The sequence below is a fragment of the Myxine glutinosa genome, chromosome 6, assembly GCF_964187855.1.
Source record: "Myxine glutinosa chromosome 6, kmMyxGlut1.1, whole genome shotgun sequence".
In the NCBI taxonomy this organism is placed as follows: Eukaryota; Metazoa; Chordata; class Myxini; order Myxiniformes; family Myxinidae; genus Myxine; species Myxine glutinosa.
In genome coordinates, this window is record NC_136266.1 from 82,902,292 (window position 1) to 82,919,815 (window position 17,524).

General features: G+C 48.2%; 1 protein-coding gene across 3 annotated transcripts in view; it reads right to left on the reverse strand.

The window, feature by feature from the left end:
- LOC137430027 (solute carrier family 2, facilitated glucose transporter member 1) overlaps positions 1 to 17,524 on the reverse strand; it is a 179,528-nt gene that overhangs the window by 161,063 nt on the left and 941 nt on the right. The gene's annotated exons all lie outside the window — the stretch shown is intronic.

The following is a 17,524-nucleotide window of genomic DNA, read 5'->3' on the forward strand; positions in this document are numbered from 1 at the left end:
TCGGCCAAACGGTCAACATAGGCCATATTTCTTAAATCCTCAATTTTCATGGAATTGACTTGAAAATTGAACAGCATTTGCACATCGAGTCACTAAATATGGAAACGAACTATTTTTGAGGTCAAAAGGTCAAAGGTCAACTCAAGGTCAACCTTCCAAAATTAGCATTTTTCATCTGAAAAATCGTCACTTTTTTTCCTTTTGACCCGGGCGTTCATCAAGATTGTCAATTTTAATCTTGATGAAATCTTGATGGGAAAAAAATTATTGGGGGGTGGGGGGGGGGGGTTCAGGAGGCGGATTTTGCAAGTATCGTGTCCGTATGACGTCTTCTTGTTTGTTTGTTTGTCACCGGTGTTACGGAGTCCTCAAGGATCTCCTAGTTTCGGTAACCTCCGAACCCCGAGAGGAACCCCGGCAGAAAAATATGTTACCCTGTGTTGCAAATCAATAGTGAAACCACACCAATGATTATAAATGAACAAACTTGTATTATAAATCACACACAGGTAATACGGTACAGCAAATGGTCATTAAGAGTGCACTCTATATATCTCTTATATACAGTCAGGTCACTCACGGCGCGGTCAGCGAGTGCAACGACACTCCTCAATGTCTCTATGACTTTTCCCAAGGCGAATGGGATTCGCTCCAGCGGTTGATGGAACGAAATCCGGTCGAAGCCTGAATCTCGCTCTCCAGTCGATCTCCGAAGCGTGTACAGTGGGCAAGGGTGCTCTTCCCGCCAAAACTGTACAACGGCGCCCTCCAGAGGCGCACCTTCACCGCTCCCTCAGCAAACCGCAACGTAATTGGAGACGAAGCGGTCGCACCCACTCATCCACGACAGACGGTAGGATGTTGGGGGTGAAGATGACACGAAGCAAACGTTCACAGGTGTCCGAAGCACGGGGTTCAAAATGGCCGACGGCTCTGGCTTGAGCCGATGCGACGAGGCAAGGATTCGTCGGAATCTCAGCACCCCAAATCTGTCTACGCAGATTTCTCCACTCCAGCGAATATTCTTATCGCCGGATGTCCCTTCCAGGAACTCAAAATCCCCTCACGGCTGTCGGTAAACCTGGCTCGTTACGGAGCGCTGACGTCACGCGTCCTCTCCAACTTTGTGTGCGCTGCTTCTCCCTCTTCACCTCATTGTCTTCTCCTTCGATTTCCTGTTTCACTTACAGTTATCCTTTTTAACTTTTCATAACCGTTCGTGAATAATAAACCTTGTGAAACTAATAATAATACATAATATCAGAAACATGTCCAGTGGGTGAAAACCACAATAACGGAAGTTACGAATCCGTAACACCGGCCTACAGGTCACAATTCTAAACTGATCATCACAAAACTTCAACAAGTTGCATAGGTCGTCCCAATTGAGAAGCCTATTGTTTTTGGGGGCAAAAGGTCAACATAGTCCAAAGGTCACCATCTTTGCCGAATTTCTAAAATCCTAAATTTTCATCTGATTGACTTGAAATTTGAAGAGGACTTGCATATCTTGTCACTGAATTCAACCACCAAGTATATTTGAGGTCAACATAGGCCAAAAGGTCAATATCGGCCAAATTTCTAAAATCCTCAATTTTCATCCGATTGACTTGAAATTTGAAGAGGACTTGCATATCTCGTCACTGAATTCAACCACCAAGTATATTTGAGGTTGTTGTAGCTTCTTTTCAGACACTTTTCAGACTCAACGGGACTCAGACTCACTCAGTTCAAACCGAGATTTATTCAGATATTGCCGAGAGGAAACCCAACACGGTTACACAGTTGTACTTTACACAGAATACAGACAGAATACGACGCGTCGTTCCGTGGAAAAGGAATTCTCTCTCGCAGCCTCGGCGTGTCCCATTATATAAGTCCCGGCTGCTTTGATCTTGTTCAGTTGGAATTTCGGGGTCACCACAAAGCTTGGCCAGGTCAATCTTCTTGGCGCCAGAGTCCATCTGGGTTCTATCATGAAGCGACAAAGAAGTTTACCATAGATAACTATCACATAAGGACGGAAAAGAAACCCTTGTTCTAGCCGTTAAAGGTCAATCTTCTTTGACCTGTTCAATCTCACTAATTGACGAATGCATTCAAACCCGGGCTGAGTCAACACTCTGCCCTTGGGCCTTTCTACTGGAGGGCAAAGGTTATTTTACAGATAGCCGATTGTCGTCTTGGTTCCATATTCACTGCTTTGCTCAGACTGCACACTTCAAAAGCAGATTCTGTCTTTAATACAATTTAACTGTTGGGAATAACTCGCCTATACATGTCCTTTATAATTCCACAAGGTCAACATAGGCCAAAAGGTCAACATAGGCCAAATTTCTAAAATCTTCAATTTTTATCCGATTGACTTGAAATTTGAAGAGGATTTACACATATGGTCACTGAATTCAACCACCAACTATTTTTGAGGTCAACATAGGCCAAAAGGTCAACCATTCAAAGAACTCGATTACAAATTCCATTGTGTTTGGTAAAACCTGATTTCCATCCCCACAATTCTCTACATTTTTAATGCTTATTTGCCATTGGCTGGGCAAACTAGTTTTCATTGTGGATGTAGTATTAACTCAGTATGGAGTATGTAACAAACATTGTTTGACAGTGAGATAAAAAGTACTTTGTAAATTATTGGTCAGGGTGGAGGGGTGTATTCCCTCCCACCCATGGAAGTGAATGGTTTTGCTTGTGTGACCTGTGGGGGATGGAAGATGCACATGTACCTTTCTTCCAAACCACTTGCTTCACATACAAGTTAATCTTATGACTGGGTTTTTTAAATCTTAAAATTGCGTATGGTATTGTCAATGCAGTCTTGTTTTTTGAAAAACAAGACTAGGCAACAATCCGAAAATAAATACCTGTAATTGATGGAGTTGCATACAAGTTTGCTTCAGTAGGGGAGCTATCTCTGGCATTTTGAGTTAAAAACTGTCAGGAGTTCCCAGTAATCTTTATCCAAAGGCAATAATTAAAATTATAGACGTCTAATGAATTGTCAGGATAGTTAAATAACATGCAGGTTTGAAGTTATAACCTGAATCTCGGGGGATTGAAAAGTTCTAAGTTGTGTCTATATGATACTCAAATCCTGTGAAACAATAATGTTAAAGATGAATGAATTACGGATATATGCTTGCAAAACTCATTCCGGTATTTCTAAGATTATATTTCGAAGTTTAATTAGTAAAAAATATATAAAGTTTTGTGGTTTCCATTCACATAGTAAGTAAGTGACCTATCCTATGTCCATGTAGTATAAAATATGAGTAACGAGTCTCTGGCTGTATCATAGGGACAATGACAATGGGAAACAGATGTTCCTCATCAAGGATATTTCAATATGCAGACGACCTAATCTAACTTACTCAGCGGGAAGTCTGCCCAACCCAACATTTCCCTCGACCTATCAAATTGAATTTCCACATTTCTCTATCCCTCCCACCCATATTTCATTCGACCAATCCCACTGCTCTATCCCTCCCACCCATATTTGGTTCAAACCAATCCTACTACTCTCCTCCCCTTTTCTCCACGCGACCAATCCCATCTTCGCTCCTCCCTTTACTTGCCCCTCCCAATTATTTATTTTGTTCCCAGCTGGTATAAAAAGACATGTTGTGAGCTTCAGCTGTATGATTTTCGCTTGGTTGTGAATAACTGTATGTTGATATTGTACACTGTGTATGCTGGTGTATTTGGTGTGTCTTTATGACGTTTTCTTTGATGTACATCTCTACTGTACCAGGATTTTCACTTAGGACTTTGACTTAGGATTTGTTGTGTTTCTTGCAGTGTGTTCTTCTTGATTTGCAGTGTGTTCTTCTTGGTTTGGAAAGGGTTTATTGTTTCTTACTGTATATCTTCTTGTAAATGAAAGTGAGATCCTCCTCGGGAATTAAAAATCCGTCAATCCTTCTTCTGACAAAAGGTTTGGACATTGAATTCTTGATTCATCAATTACTTCAGGTCTAAATTCCTCAACAGTTATCATCTACCTTGCCCATGCCCGACAGCTCCAAGTGCTTCAACTCTGACTGCTGACGTGGTGGCTTTGGCTTGCCCACCTGCATGACCGCTGGCTTTGTTATACAGCGTCAGGCAACGTGGCCCACTTCTCATTCCGAAATCGGCAGATTTCTAAAGCATGTCTGCCTCCACACCTCCAGCAACCCATTCTTGCTCGAGTTGAATCAGATTCTTCCATAAACTCGCTCCTCCAGGACAGCTTGTTGAGTCCTGCATCAAACACTTGATTCACCGCCAATCCCCTCGACGCTTCACGAATCTCCGGCTTTTGACACCTTATGAGCCAAGACTTTCTCTATAGCTTGCCCCAATCCTAGATCAGATTCCAACAATTTCTTCCGCCGAGCCTCATCCCTCACCCCAAAAGTGAACTGGTCCCATATCATGTCCTCCCACAGGGCTCCATACTCACAATGTTCACTCATTTCTCTAAGTTTCGTGAGGTATGCACTTATAGCCTGTCCCGGCTGCTACACACACCCCCTCAAGCCAAACTGTGCTACGGTTTTATGTGGCCTCGGAGAATAATGTTCCTTCACCCTCTTCACAATCTCCTCGTATGTTACCTCTCCAGGCTTGGAAGGTGACACCACCGATCGTATCACTTTGTTATACTTCTGCTGCAACGATAGACAGCAATATCTCCCTCTTTTTGTTCTCATCGTTGATCTGATTGGCCTCACAGTAGAACGAATGTCTCTCAATGTAGGCCTCCCACGACTCACTCGCCAGCTGGAACTCACCCAATTTTCTATAAACCGCCATCTCAAGAATGTAGTTTTCCTCATCCCCAATTATGTAATGTCCCCAGGATCCAGTATCACTCCTTGAAGTTGTGGAAGTGTAAAATTTATGAAGCAAGTAATTTCCATGAGCTACAACCTGCTCACCTCGTGTGCAAGTTTTTTTTGTGATTTCCATTTATAAGTTGAGATTTCCTTCAGTAGGCAAATTATCTCCGACACTCTGACCAAATTTGTTTGCTCGAGAAAAGTAAATTCTTAGGAGAGGCAACGGTAGACCACATATTGTCATGGCAAAACCATTTTATGACTGAGGGTAATATGATTACAGATAGGGTGTTTTTTGAAATATAGTGTTGGATCGGGTCTTCCCAAAATGATAAATAAAATGAAATGTTTTATTGAGTCCTATAAGTAAGTTGTAGAAGGATATTGTTTTTCAATGTAAAATAATACAATTGACAACAAATAATAAAATAATACAGCTGGTGCCACCATGTCTGACCAGGTCGTCTGAAGTAATTAGCATTCACTGAACTGCTTTCCAAATCCCATTGTGTTTGGTAAAACTAGTGAATAATTATTTACTAGTGAAAGATTATAATCGACTCAGTACGAGGTCGAAGCTAACATTGTTTTGATAAGTAAATGTAAAATAGCAGAGTTGAACAAAGAGTTCCCTGATACAATAGAAGTGGATGAGTTACTCTGCGCTGGCCGATGGGGGATGGGCCAAGTGCACTTTTTCTACTTACAAGTTAATCTAATAGATAGTTTTATGGAATTGTCAACGTTCTCAGTAAATCCTTCAAAAGAACGATAATTAAACACTGAATCAAATAAAACTTATAGCTTATTAGTGTTTGATAAAAGTTAGTCTAAAGTGTAAAATCCTATAAACTTATTCCAAATCCACGTACATGCAGTCTGGTAGGCTAGCTATCTCTGGCTCTCTGATCCAATATCTTCTCAGTAAAAAATCTTTTTTAAGGGTATACACAGTATATAGGTTTATACTAGTGCTGTTAGCTAGATTCAAAATCCAGTCTCGGAACCGTCTCGATAAATTTTCAATTTTCATAACGGGATCTCGGCTCAGCTCGGTTCCTGACAAAGTAATACATAAAAAAATAAAAATAATAAGGCTTCAGAAATAATGGAATTTCATTACAATATATAAACAACAATGAAAAAAATTCATTTCTGATGTTGAGTACTTAAATTCCGACTTAGCTTCCATTTACCGGGATGAAATAAAATACACCGCCTACATGCAGATGATCGGCCACCGCTAACGCTAAGCGTTCAATATAGCGTGCTCACCAACCTGATGCACATCCCACTACCCGTCCCACTACCCAACTTATCAGGCCTAAAGTGGAGATAAGATAACAGAAATACTTTCACATTAAAACCGTCAAACCAAACCCCCCCCCCCCCCCCCCCCCCGAGGCCCGAGTCCTTATCTTCACAATTGTTATCGCCATGCTGTCTTATCATATTCGTTATCTTAAACGCCAAGCTAGAAACAAATTAACTAAAAAAGCCATTGAAAAGTTTGAATGTGAACTCATTCTGGAATCTTGAAGTTAATTCGTACAAAACGAACATTAAACTCATTTTTTCAGTCTAACACGATGGATAATGACAACATAAAGCAGAGCGAAAAGCGATGTCAGGAAATAGTGTACTTTATATATTACGTTTTAGCGGTTGCCGAAGACGATAAGAAGAGGCAATTTCGTTAGGTACAAAAGGTTGTTTATTGTACAGGTATCTCCAGCAACTGCTGTCTGCTAGCGAACGGAAGTCGTAACGGCTTATAGAAAACCAAGAACCCTCTTCGGAGGGCGTGGCTCCAACAGCCGCGCGTGCGTCATGACGACACAACCAAACGTCCGTGTGCGTGGGTTCGACCAAACATTCGTAATGGTAACCGTCACATGCGGATAAGTTAACCGCGACAAGTGAATAAGTTAACCGCGACATGTGAATAAGTTAACCACTACAACGTGTACAATCCGAAATGCATTATAGGCTTATAAATATGACTTAAGAAGTGCATTGTTTGTTGACAAGGGGAAAATCCTGGAACAGTGAGTTCACTTTATCTATCATCGTTTGTGTCAGGTCAGCTGCACTTGCGAAAAATGATGCTTGTGCAGAAGCAGAGTAATGAAAGCAAGGCTCAATAAATGCCTCTATTATGGAAAATATCTGCAAGAAGTTGGAATTTTAACCGGGATTTTTTTACCGAGAAATTGCGTCAGTCAATTTATCTCGGGACCGTCCCGAGACCGTCTCGAAAGCCGAAACCGCCGGGATTTCGTCCCGGTCTCGGATCGGTTGACAGCCCTAGTTTATACCTCTTATATATGATTTTGACTTATGAGGGAAAAGATGAGTTTGCAGGTTGACAAAGGATGTGGTTGTCATAGCTACTGAGTGACCTATTGATTAAATAAGGACTTTCTTATTGCATGCCTGTTTTGAAGTTTTAACATGACTTATTAAAACTCGTGTTAATTTGCAAATATGGTATGATAATCCTTGCATCAACTGGAAGAATACTCAGGTCCTGTGAAAACAATAATGTTAAAATGAGTTTTGCGGTTGACAAAGATGAATTTGATATGCTTGTTTCTTTCTAAGATAATATTTAACAGTTTGAATTAGTAAATATATATAAAGTTTTTTACTTTCTTTACATGTGATTTAGAGAACCTTGGCGCCGAAGAGTCTCGAAGAACATATTGTTGTGGATTTGAGAATTGTGTTGTGTTTTTTATTATCGTTGTAAGTGTAATGAAGCTTGTGTAAATATCACCCTCCGTGTTGTGTGTAAAGGTCAAAGGTCGTCCCTTAGTTAGGCCATATACAATCACGTAGCAAATCATAGATTTCCCTTGTTCAGTAGTTATCTCCTTATTATGTGTATTAGTTTAAGGCTTTGTCTTCCATTAATTGACACTCCATTGCACCGAATTCAAATAAGGTAGATTCCTTTCCAATTCCCCTTTTGTCAGCTATTTCCAACTGCGTTCGCCGCTGCTGCTTTGGGGTTGCGGTTTTCGCCGCAAGACTCCATTAGCCACGAGGTAAACTCGGAGAAGAAGGGCGTTGGCCGCCCATCGTCATCAGGGGTGGAAAAAACGAGCCAGTGCCAGCCAACCGGCGCGTGCCCTGGTAGCCCGCGGCTTGATCTCGAAAAGGGTGATAAAAATGGCGGCGGAGGGACTACAAAAAGAGATGAGTGAGGAGGGCGCACGGAGCAGTCAGTGAAGGAGGAGCTGAAGGTTGAGCTTTGACGTGCAGTTTTCGACCCGCTGCGGCGAAGCAACACGACCGTGCGACCCAGATTGCGGAGGATCGGCGGCCGCTCACCTCGAGCCTTGCCGTTTACACGGACCGGACCCGCATCCTCCCCGCCTTGTGATCCCGCCTCGTCCGTCCAGCCATCCCTCTGGTCCGAGCTGAACCTTCCCCCCTTTCCAGCCACTCGTGCCTGCCTTCATTTCCCATTCGTGTGAGTCTGTCTTTGATTGTTCTGTCCTGGGTTTTTAAGTAAGACTGCCATAGGTAAGCTAGCGTTGCACTGTGTCCTTCTGGTCCGTCCCTCTTTCTGTGATTATTATCTTATTCTTCCTTCTTCCTTGGTTTCTTTGATTGTGTAAATAGTAATTAGTAAATAAATCATATTTGTATTTCCTACCTTTGTTCTTCTTCTTCTTCACATTCGGTCGTTTTAGTGATTTCCCCATTGAAAACCTGTGGCGCGATTTTGGCCAACGTTTAAGGATCGGGTTAGTTCTGTTAATAGTTCGTGCTGCGGTTGCTAAAACCGCTCGGCAATTAACATCTGTTCACGGTACGAACGGGGTTGCGCACCTGCCTTTCCGGAGGTAGCTGTGCAGCGTCAGGACTCACGTCGGTCAGTCACAAACAAGGGGACTAATCCCCCCTTCTTAAGGGGAAGAAGGCCGACACAGAGATCCGTAACAATATCTTCCTCATTAAGGAGATTTTAATATGCATTCCTCAAACAGCGGGATATCCCTCTGCTCAATATTTCACTCGACCAATCACATTGTATCCCCCGATCCTTGCTCCCTCCCACCCACACTTTGCCTAACCAATCCTACTGCTCTCCTCCCCTCTCTTCGCTCCTCCTCCTCCACTTGCTCCTCCCATTCTCAACTTCTATAAAGATCAGGGCTGATGTCCAAATATTTAGGATTATCACTGGGTTTGTAAGATGTTGGTTTGTTGTACTTAGGATTTTCACTAGGTTTGTAATGTTGTAAATGTTGTACTTAGGATGTTTCACTTGGCTGGTCGATTCTGTATGTTTACACTGTATGTTGACTGTATACTGTGCATGCTACTGTATCCTTATGATGTTTCCTTTGATGTACATCTCTACTGTACCAGGATTTTCACTTGGGACTTTCTGTGAATCTTGCAATGTGCTTTTGTGAATTGTAGTATGCTCTTCTTGGTTTGATAAAGGTTATTGTTTCTTGCTGTGTATTTCCTTGTTGACAGAAAGTGTTGTCCTCCTCGGGAATTAAAATTTGTGATTCTTCTTCTGACAAAGGTTATGGACATTGGATTTCTTGATTCATCTATTACATACTACTATATAAAAAATATCCCTATCAAAGTCCATCAACAAAGGTTTATTGCAAGCGAATACCAAAGTCATTCAGCAGGAGCGATAATCAAAGCAATTATCTCCATTCCTGGCATGGCGCGCTCGCTAAGCTCCGCCCTTCCAGATCCGGATGTATATTATTATTAACTTATAACAATATCTCACAGTTACTTATCTTATAGTTACTTGTTACGGATTCGTCACTTCCGGTGTTGTGGTTTTCATCCACTTGAAACATTTCTGGTTCTATGTATTATTATTATTATTGTTTGAGGGAAATAGCCATTATTATTGTCAAAAGGTAAAAAGGTTCATGTTAAATGAAACAGGAAACCGGATCGGGAACCGGAAGACGAAGAAGAAGAGGAGAGGAAAAAGAAGGCGGGGCAAAAAGTCGGACAGAAGCTGGTCGCTTCAAGCTCCGGAGCGAGCGTTGTCGAACGAAAGTCGCGAGTGAACTTGGAGTTTCCTTGAAAGGAATTCCTGCGATAGGTGTTATCGCTGGGATTGATAAACCTGCGTGGTCAGGTTTGGCATTGAGATCCTGAAGAATCATCGCTGGGTCGTTGCGACTCAAATACGAGCCGTCGGCCATTTTGACACTTGCGCTTTGCTCATCGCAAAAGGTTTTTGCTTCCCGTCAGCCTTTTTCACCATTCCGACGTCTATCTGGGATGTGTGTGTGTGCAACGCGGAGTTTGAAGATTAATTTCCGGTTCGCCGACTGAACCGTGAATGCTCATACCGGGGAGGGCGCCTTTGGATTTCCCATTCCTCCGTGAGTTTGCCTTACGCGGTTTTGGACCACGTGACTTTTTGCGCCGCTTCGGCCGCCTACGCCTTTTGTGCTGTTTTGGCGGTGTGACTGAGCCGGTCATCTGAACGGGGTTCGGGTTTCGATTCAATATCGCTCTGACGCTCGCTGGAGGGGATCACCTTTGAGCTATAGAGACATTGGGGAGGGTTCTTTTTCACTCACTTGGAGCACAGTGAGTTATCTTACCCGAGCTGATGGTACCATCATAAGATGTGTTGATTGTATTGTTGATTGCTATTATTGTTGTATCGTTATTCTGGTGTGAATTTTAATACAATATTTGTTTGTTGATAACCATTGGTGTGGTTTCACTAGTGATTTTTGACACAGAGTAACACATTATTCTGCCGTGGCTCCTCTCGGGGCTCGGAGGTACACCGTGACCAGGGGGTCGGGGAGGACCACGGAACACAAGCGAATACCAAAGTCATTCAGCAGGAGCGATAATCAAAGCAATTATCTCCATTCCTGGCATGGCGCGCTCGCTAAGCTCCGCCCTTCCGGATCCGGATGTATATTATTATTAACTTATAACAATATCTCACAGTTACTTATAGACCACCCAAATAAAAGTATGTCAGAAGAACGTGTTGCATGCTTCGAACAAGATCACCCGTAGGCGGGTATTCTGCTCGGAGAATAAATGAATCATGATTCGAGGAGCGAGATCCATCGCTTCTCACACGATTAGATGAGATCATACAACAAAAAAACAATCATATTTATTATTGTCGTCATCATCAATGACTTTTTTCATCAAACATACCAATGGAAAGACGGTTTTGGAGCCCTTGCCACAGGCGTTCGTACAAACGAATGCTGCACACTGAGGTTCTGTGACTTTTCAGAGAAAAACGAAAATCGCACAAAATCGCAGTGGAATTGACGAAAGCAAACATTTCAGGAATGAAACTTGAATCTACCGATTCAGAAACATCGGCATGCAAAGATGGCCGCCGTAGCACTTCAAATGGGATTCACTCCCAATAATAAGTAATACTAATTGTAATTGTGATACACGGACGATTGCACCTCCAAGTTTATTTTACTAGTACACCCGTTTTCCCTACAAGGGCAGCAGGGTCATGCCATTAACCCTTGTGGAGTACATAGTTTACAGTAGATCTTCGCTCAGTTCCGTAAGTAAAATTTGCCTTACGGATGTCATGTTTCCTCCAAATTTCTTTGAGTTTAGTGTTAAACAGCATTAGCATCTGTTTAAATAGGTAATCATGTTTGTTTGTTGTTTATAATATTTTTTACTTCTGGTAGGGGCCGGTGCTCCCATTAAACACCATGATAATGAAGGAGCTGTGCTCCAACTCGAATCGAAAGAATGGATGCGACAAAAAGCTGGAATTCGTCCGAGTTTCTTTATTGCATCAAATGAACTCGGGTAAAACTGAAAAGCCCGTTTATCGGGCAACATTATATACAAGCACTCGAATATCTCATGCCGGAGCGTTTGTCCTTAAAAGGCACGACTGGGAGTGTCCGGGAGACCTGGGCGAGTCTGGACATGCCCGGGAACGGCGAGACTGGGTGTCGCCGGACGGGCCGGGCGTGCCTGGACATGTCCGGGAACGGCGAGACTGGGTGTCGCCGGACGGGCCGGGCGAGCCCGGGAAAGGCGAGTCCGGGCATGCCCGGGAAAGGCGAGACTGAGCGTCTCCGGGCGGTCTGGGCGAGCCCGGCACGGCGATCGCTCCATGGTTGCGTCCTCGGCAGGTGTAAGGCGATTGTGTATGTTCAGCGGCAACCGCTACACACGCCCCCCCAGAATCGACTTGCACCGGCAGGGTCAATTTAAGGGGGGTCCTGATGACCCGGCCGAAGCGACCCCTGGAGGGTCGTGGGGGGGGGGGGTCCGGTGTGGGGGTGGGTGGTCGAGCGGGAGGCACCGTGGACGGGGGGCGGCCTCGCCGAGGAGGAAGGGCCAACCGAGGTGGTTGGTCGATGTCCACGTGCGCCGGCTTGAGGCGGTCCACCGAAATCCGGTCCGACCTGCCGCCGACGTCGATGACGAAGGACTTGTCGTCCCGTCGCAGGACCCGGAAGGGTCCGTCGTACGGCGGCCTGAGTGGCCCCCGGTGTGCGTCATGGTGCACAAAAACGTACTCCGCTGTGCGAAGCACTGGGGGGACGTAGGACAGGGGGTCACCGTGGTGGGACGTTGGCATGGGGGCAAACCGTCGGGCGGTCTCCTGGAGGTCCGAGCGCTGGCGAGCTGCGGACCAGGGACTGGTAGCATCGGGCACGAATTCGCCCGGGACGCGTAGCGGCTGGCCGTAGACCAGCTCGGCGGTGGACGCCCGGAGGTCCTCCTTGGGGGCCGTGCGGAGGCCCAAAAGGACCCACGGTAGCCGGCCGGTCCAGCCGCCGTCTTGAAGGCCGGCCATGAGCGCGGCCTTCATGGAACGGTGGAACCGCTCGCACAACCCGTTGGCTTTGGGGTGGTAGGCCGTGGTACGGTGGAGCCTGACCCCCAGGTTGCGGGCAACCGCGCCCCACAGCTCGGAGGTGAACTGCGGCCTGCGGTCCGAAGAGATGTCCGCCGGTGCGCCGAAACGGGCGACCCAGGTGGCGATGAAAGCCTGCGCCATGTCGGCGGTGGTGGTGGAGACGAGGGGAACGGCCTCCGGCCACCTGGTGGTCCTGTCCACCATGGTGAGCAGGTGTGTGAAACCCCGTGATGGGGGGAGGGGGCCCACCAGGTCCACGTTGACGTGGTCGAAACGCCGTTCGGGCACGGTGAAAGGTGCCAGCGGGGCCTGGGTGTGTCGGTGGACCTTGGCCAGTTGGCAGGCCGTGCAGGTGCTGGTCCAATCGCGGACATCCCGTCGAAGGCCGTGCCAGACGAATCGCGCCGACACCAGCTTCTGGGAAGCTTTCCGGCCTGGGTGGGAAAGGCCGTGGAGGGAGGCAAAGATGCGGCGTTGCCAGGTAACGGGCACGATGGGGCGAGGCTAGCCTTGGGAGACGTCGCAGAGCAGGACAGTGTCCGCGAAGGGGACGTCGGCCAGGCGGAGGCCCGTGTCCGCCGCCCGGAGGGCTTGCACCGTGGTGTCGGTGGTCTGGTCAGCCGCCATAAGCGCGAAGTCCATGCCGAGGTGGACCGCGTTCGCGCTGGCCCGAGAAAGACAGTCGGCCATGGCGTTGTCTTTGCCGGCGACGTGCCGGATGTCCGTGGTAAACTCCGACACGGCGGAGAGGTGGCGCTGCTGGCGGGCCGACCACGGCTCCGTGACTTTGGCCATTGCGTAAACCAACGGCTTGTGGTCGACGAAAGCCGTGAAGGGTTGGCCCTCCAGGAGGTGGCGGAAATGTCGAACGGCCAGGTGTAGACCAAGGAGCTCGCGGTGAAATGTACTATATTTGAGCTCGTTCGGCCGGAGTTGCCGGCTGAAAAAAGAGAGTGGCTGCCAAACCCCGTTCACCCATTGCTCATGTACGGCGCCCACCGCGTAGTCGGAGGCATCCGTGGTGAGGGCGATGGGAGCGTTGAGCACCGGGTGAGCGAGCAGTGTTGCGTCGGCGAGGGCCAGCTTTGAGCTTGTAAATGCCGCGTCCATGGCTGCGGACCAGACGACGTCGTGTTTGGCCGGCTTGCCCTGGAGGGCTTCGTAGAGGGGCCGCATGAGCTGAACAGCACGGGGCACGAAGCGGTGATAGAAATTCACCATTCCGAGGAACTCCTGCAGGGCCTTGATGGAGCGGGGACGCGGAAACGCGGTGATGGCCTCGACCTTGGTAGGCAGCGGCACGGCCCCGTTCTTGGTGATGTGGTGGCCCAAAAAATCAACGGCCGTCGTGCCGAAGTGGCATTTGGCCGGGTTGACGATTAGGCCGTGCTCGCTGAGGCGCCCGAACAGTGTTCGGAGGTGGAGGAGGTGCTCGGCCCGGGACGCGCTGGCGACGAGTATGTCGTCCAGGTAGACGAAGAGGAACGGCAGGTCGCGCAGCACGCCATCCATCAAGTGCTGGAACGCCTGAGCCGCGTTCTTGAGGCCAAATGGCATTCGAAGGAATTCGAATAAGCCGAACGGCGTGATGACGGCCGTTTTTGGGACGTCGGCCGGCCTGACAGGTACCTGGTGGTATCCCCGTATCAAATCGATCTTCGAAAAAATGACCCGTCCTGCCAAACGGGCGGAGAAGTCTTGAATGTGCGGGATCGGATACCTGTCGGGGGTGGTAATGTCGTTAAGGCGGCGGTAGTCGCCACATGGGCGCCAGCCGCCCCCAGGCTTCGGTACGATGTGTAGTGGCGAAGCCCACGCGCTATCGGAGCGCCGCACGATGCCGAGGTGTTCCAAAGCGTCGAACTCGGCTTTGGCCACGGCGAGCTTGGCTGGGTCGAGGCGGCGGGCTCTGGCGTAGACCGGCGGGCCCGTAGTTGGTATGTGGTGCTCGATACCATGTCGTACCGCAACGGCCGAAAACGTCGGCCGCGTGAGGGCCGGGAACTCCGCGAGCAGGCGAGCAAACTCGTTCGCCGCCGGAAGGGCGCATGCTAGCTCGGTCGGCGCAGAGCTGCTCAACATGCATGCCAGGGAGCTGAAGGTCTCGGCGTTGACGAGGCGACGCCGTTTGACGTCAACCAGCAGCCCGTGTGCGCAGAGGAAGTCGGCGCCCAGCAGAGCCATGGGCACGCTTGTGGTCACAAAACTCCAATGAAAGCGATGGCTGCCAAAGCAGAGGGTGACGTTGCGCGGGCCGAAGGTGCGGATGGCCGATCCGTTGGCCGCCACCAAGGAGGGGCCGCAAACCGCGGACTGCCTGTCCTGATCGGAGGCGGGTATGACGCTCAGTTTGGCGCCGGTGTCACACAGGAAGCGCCGTCCGGACGCTTTGTCCCTGATAAAAAGTAAGTTGCCCGTGTGGCCGACGCTCATGGCTGGTAATGAACGCCGGCCCGGCCGTTTCCCGACTTGCAGAAAGTGCACGGGGGTCGGCATGTCCGGGCCTTTTGTCCGAACCTGGCATGGTAGTAACACCACGCCTGGTCAGGTGGAGGCCCCGGTCGTCATGTTGGAGACAGTCGGTGCGGCGTAGCGGCCGCCAATTGCGCCGGCAGTTCGGCCGCCGACCGTGCCGGATGCTCGGGCGCCATGGGCGTTGCTTCGGACGGCGGCGGGCTCCAGGTCGCTGCCCCGATGCGTTGGCCTGCCGAGGAGATCTTGTCGTCTTCCGTGGCGAGGGCATGGGGATCCGTGATCTGCGTGCTTGCCAGGGCGAGGCGTACCTGGCTCGGCAGCTGACGGAGGAACAGCTCTTGAAAAAGAAAATCCGGGGCGTGCTCCCTGAGCAACGAGAGCATGTAATCCATTCGCTCGGACGGGCGCGTCTCGCCGAGCTCGGGCAGGTCGAGCAGGCGCCGTGCGCGTTCCGCCGATGAGAGGGCGAAAGCGTCGAGGAGGAGCTTCTTGATCGCGCCGTACTTGTCAGGGGCTGGCGGGTGCTGGAGGAGGCTGAGGGCGCGGGCCGCGGTGGCTGAGCCGAGTGCTGCTACCACATGATGGATGCGGGTGTCGTCGGCGGTGATGCCTCGCAGGGCGAACTGGGAGTCCGCCTGGGCGAACCAAACCGCCACGTGAGCCTCCCAGAAGGTAGGCAGTTTGAGGGCAACTGCCATGTCCATGTCGGTAGGTCACCAATGAAGGAGCTGTGCTCCAACTCGAATCGAAAGAATGGACGCGACAAAAAGCTGGAATTCGTCCGAGTTTCTTTATTGCATCAAATGAACTCGGGTAAAACTGAAAAGCCCGTTTATCGGGCAGCATTATATACAAGCACTCGAATATCTCATGCCGGAGCGTTTGCCCTTAAAAGGCACGACTGGGCGTGTCCGGGAGACCTGGGCGAGTCTGGACATGCCCGGGAACGGCGAGACTGGGTGTCGCCGGACGGGCCTGGCGTGCCTGGACATGCCCGGGAACGGCGAGACTGGGTGTCGCCGGACGGGCCGGGCGAGCCCGGGAAAGGCGAGTCCGGGCATGCCCGGGAAAGGCAAGACTGAGCGTCTCCGGGCGGTCTGGGCGAGCCCGGCACAGCGATCGCTCCGTGGTTGCGTCCTCGGCAGGTGTAAGGCGATTGTGTATGTTCAGCGGCAACCGCTACAATAAGCTATTTATAAACGTTAACATGGCGTTTGTTCAAGGAGGAAACCCCTTGGGGAGGGGCAGATATTATTAATATTAATTTTGTTTTGTAATAACACTAATATTATGCTTTTGTTATCAGAAGTGGCCTTGGAAAAACACCATGATGAAAAATAGCTTAACACGAATATACTCCTCAACACGCAACCACATTGGTGCGAAAACCCCCTTAGCGGAGAAAACCCCCTTGTTGAGGGGGGGGGGGCAAATGAATTTGCTACAACCTTCATTGTGTGCCCCTTATGCCCCCTGTCAAGTTTGGTTGAGATTGGATAAGTAACGACCGAAAATATCGCGGTTACAAGTTCCCAGACAGACACCAAATTGCGTATTTTAGTATGATGATGAAAACGTGCATCATAAAACATGTTTTCGATCAGGTCATTGACAGGATCAGCACATGCATGACATAACATGTTACATCAGGTCATTGAAAGGATCAGAACATGCACGATATAACACGTTATATCAGGTCATTGAAAGGATCAGCACATGCATGACATACCATGTTAGATCAGGTGAATGAAAGGATCAGATCGTGCATGATGTCATAACATGTTAGATCAGGTGAATGAAAGGATCAGATCGTGCATGATGTCATAACATGTTAGATCAGGTGAATGAAAGGATCAGATGGTGCATGATGTCATAGCATGTTAGATCAGGTGAATGAAAGGATCAGATCGTGCATGATGTCATAACATGTCAGATCAGGTGAATGAAAGGATCAGATCGTGCATGATGTCATAACATGTTAGATCAGGTGAATGAAAGGATCAGATCGTGCATGATGTCGTAACATGTTAGATCAGGTGAATGAAAGGATCATATCGTGCATGATGTCATAACATGTTGGATCAGGCGAATGAAAGGATCACATCGTGCATGATGTCATAGCATGTTAGATCATGTCATTGTAAGGATCAGATCGTGCATGATGCCATATCATGTTAGATCAGGTGAATGAAAGGATCAGATCGTGCATGATGTCATAGCATGTTAGATCAGGTGAATGAAAGGATCAGATCGTGCATGATGTCATAACATGTTAGATCAGGTGAATGAAAGGATCACATTGTGCATGATGTCATAGCATGTTAGATCA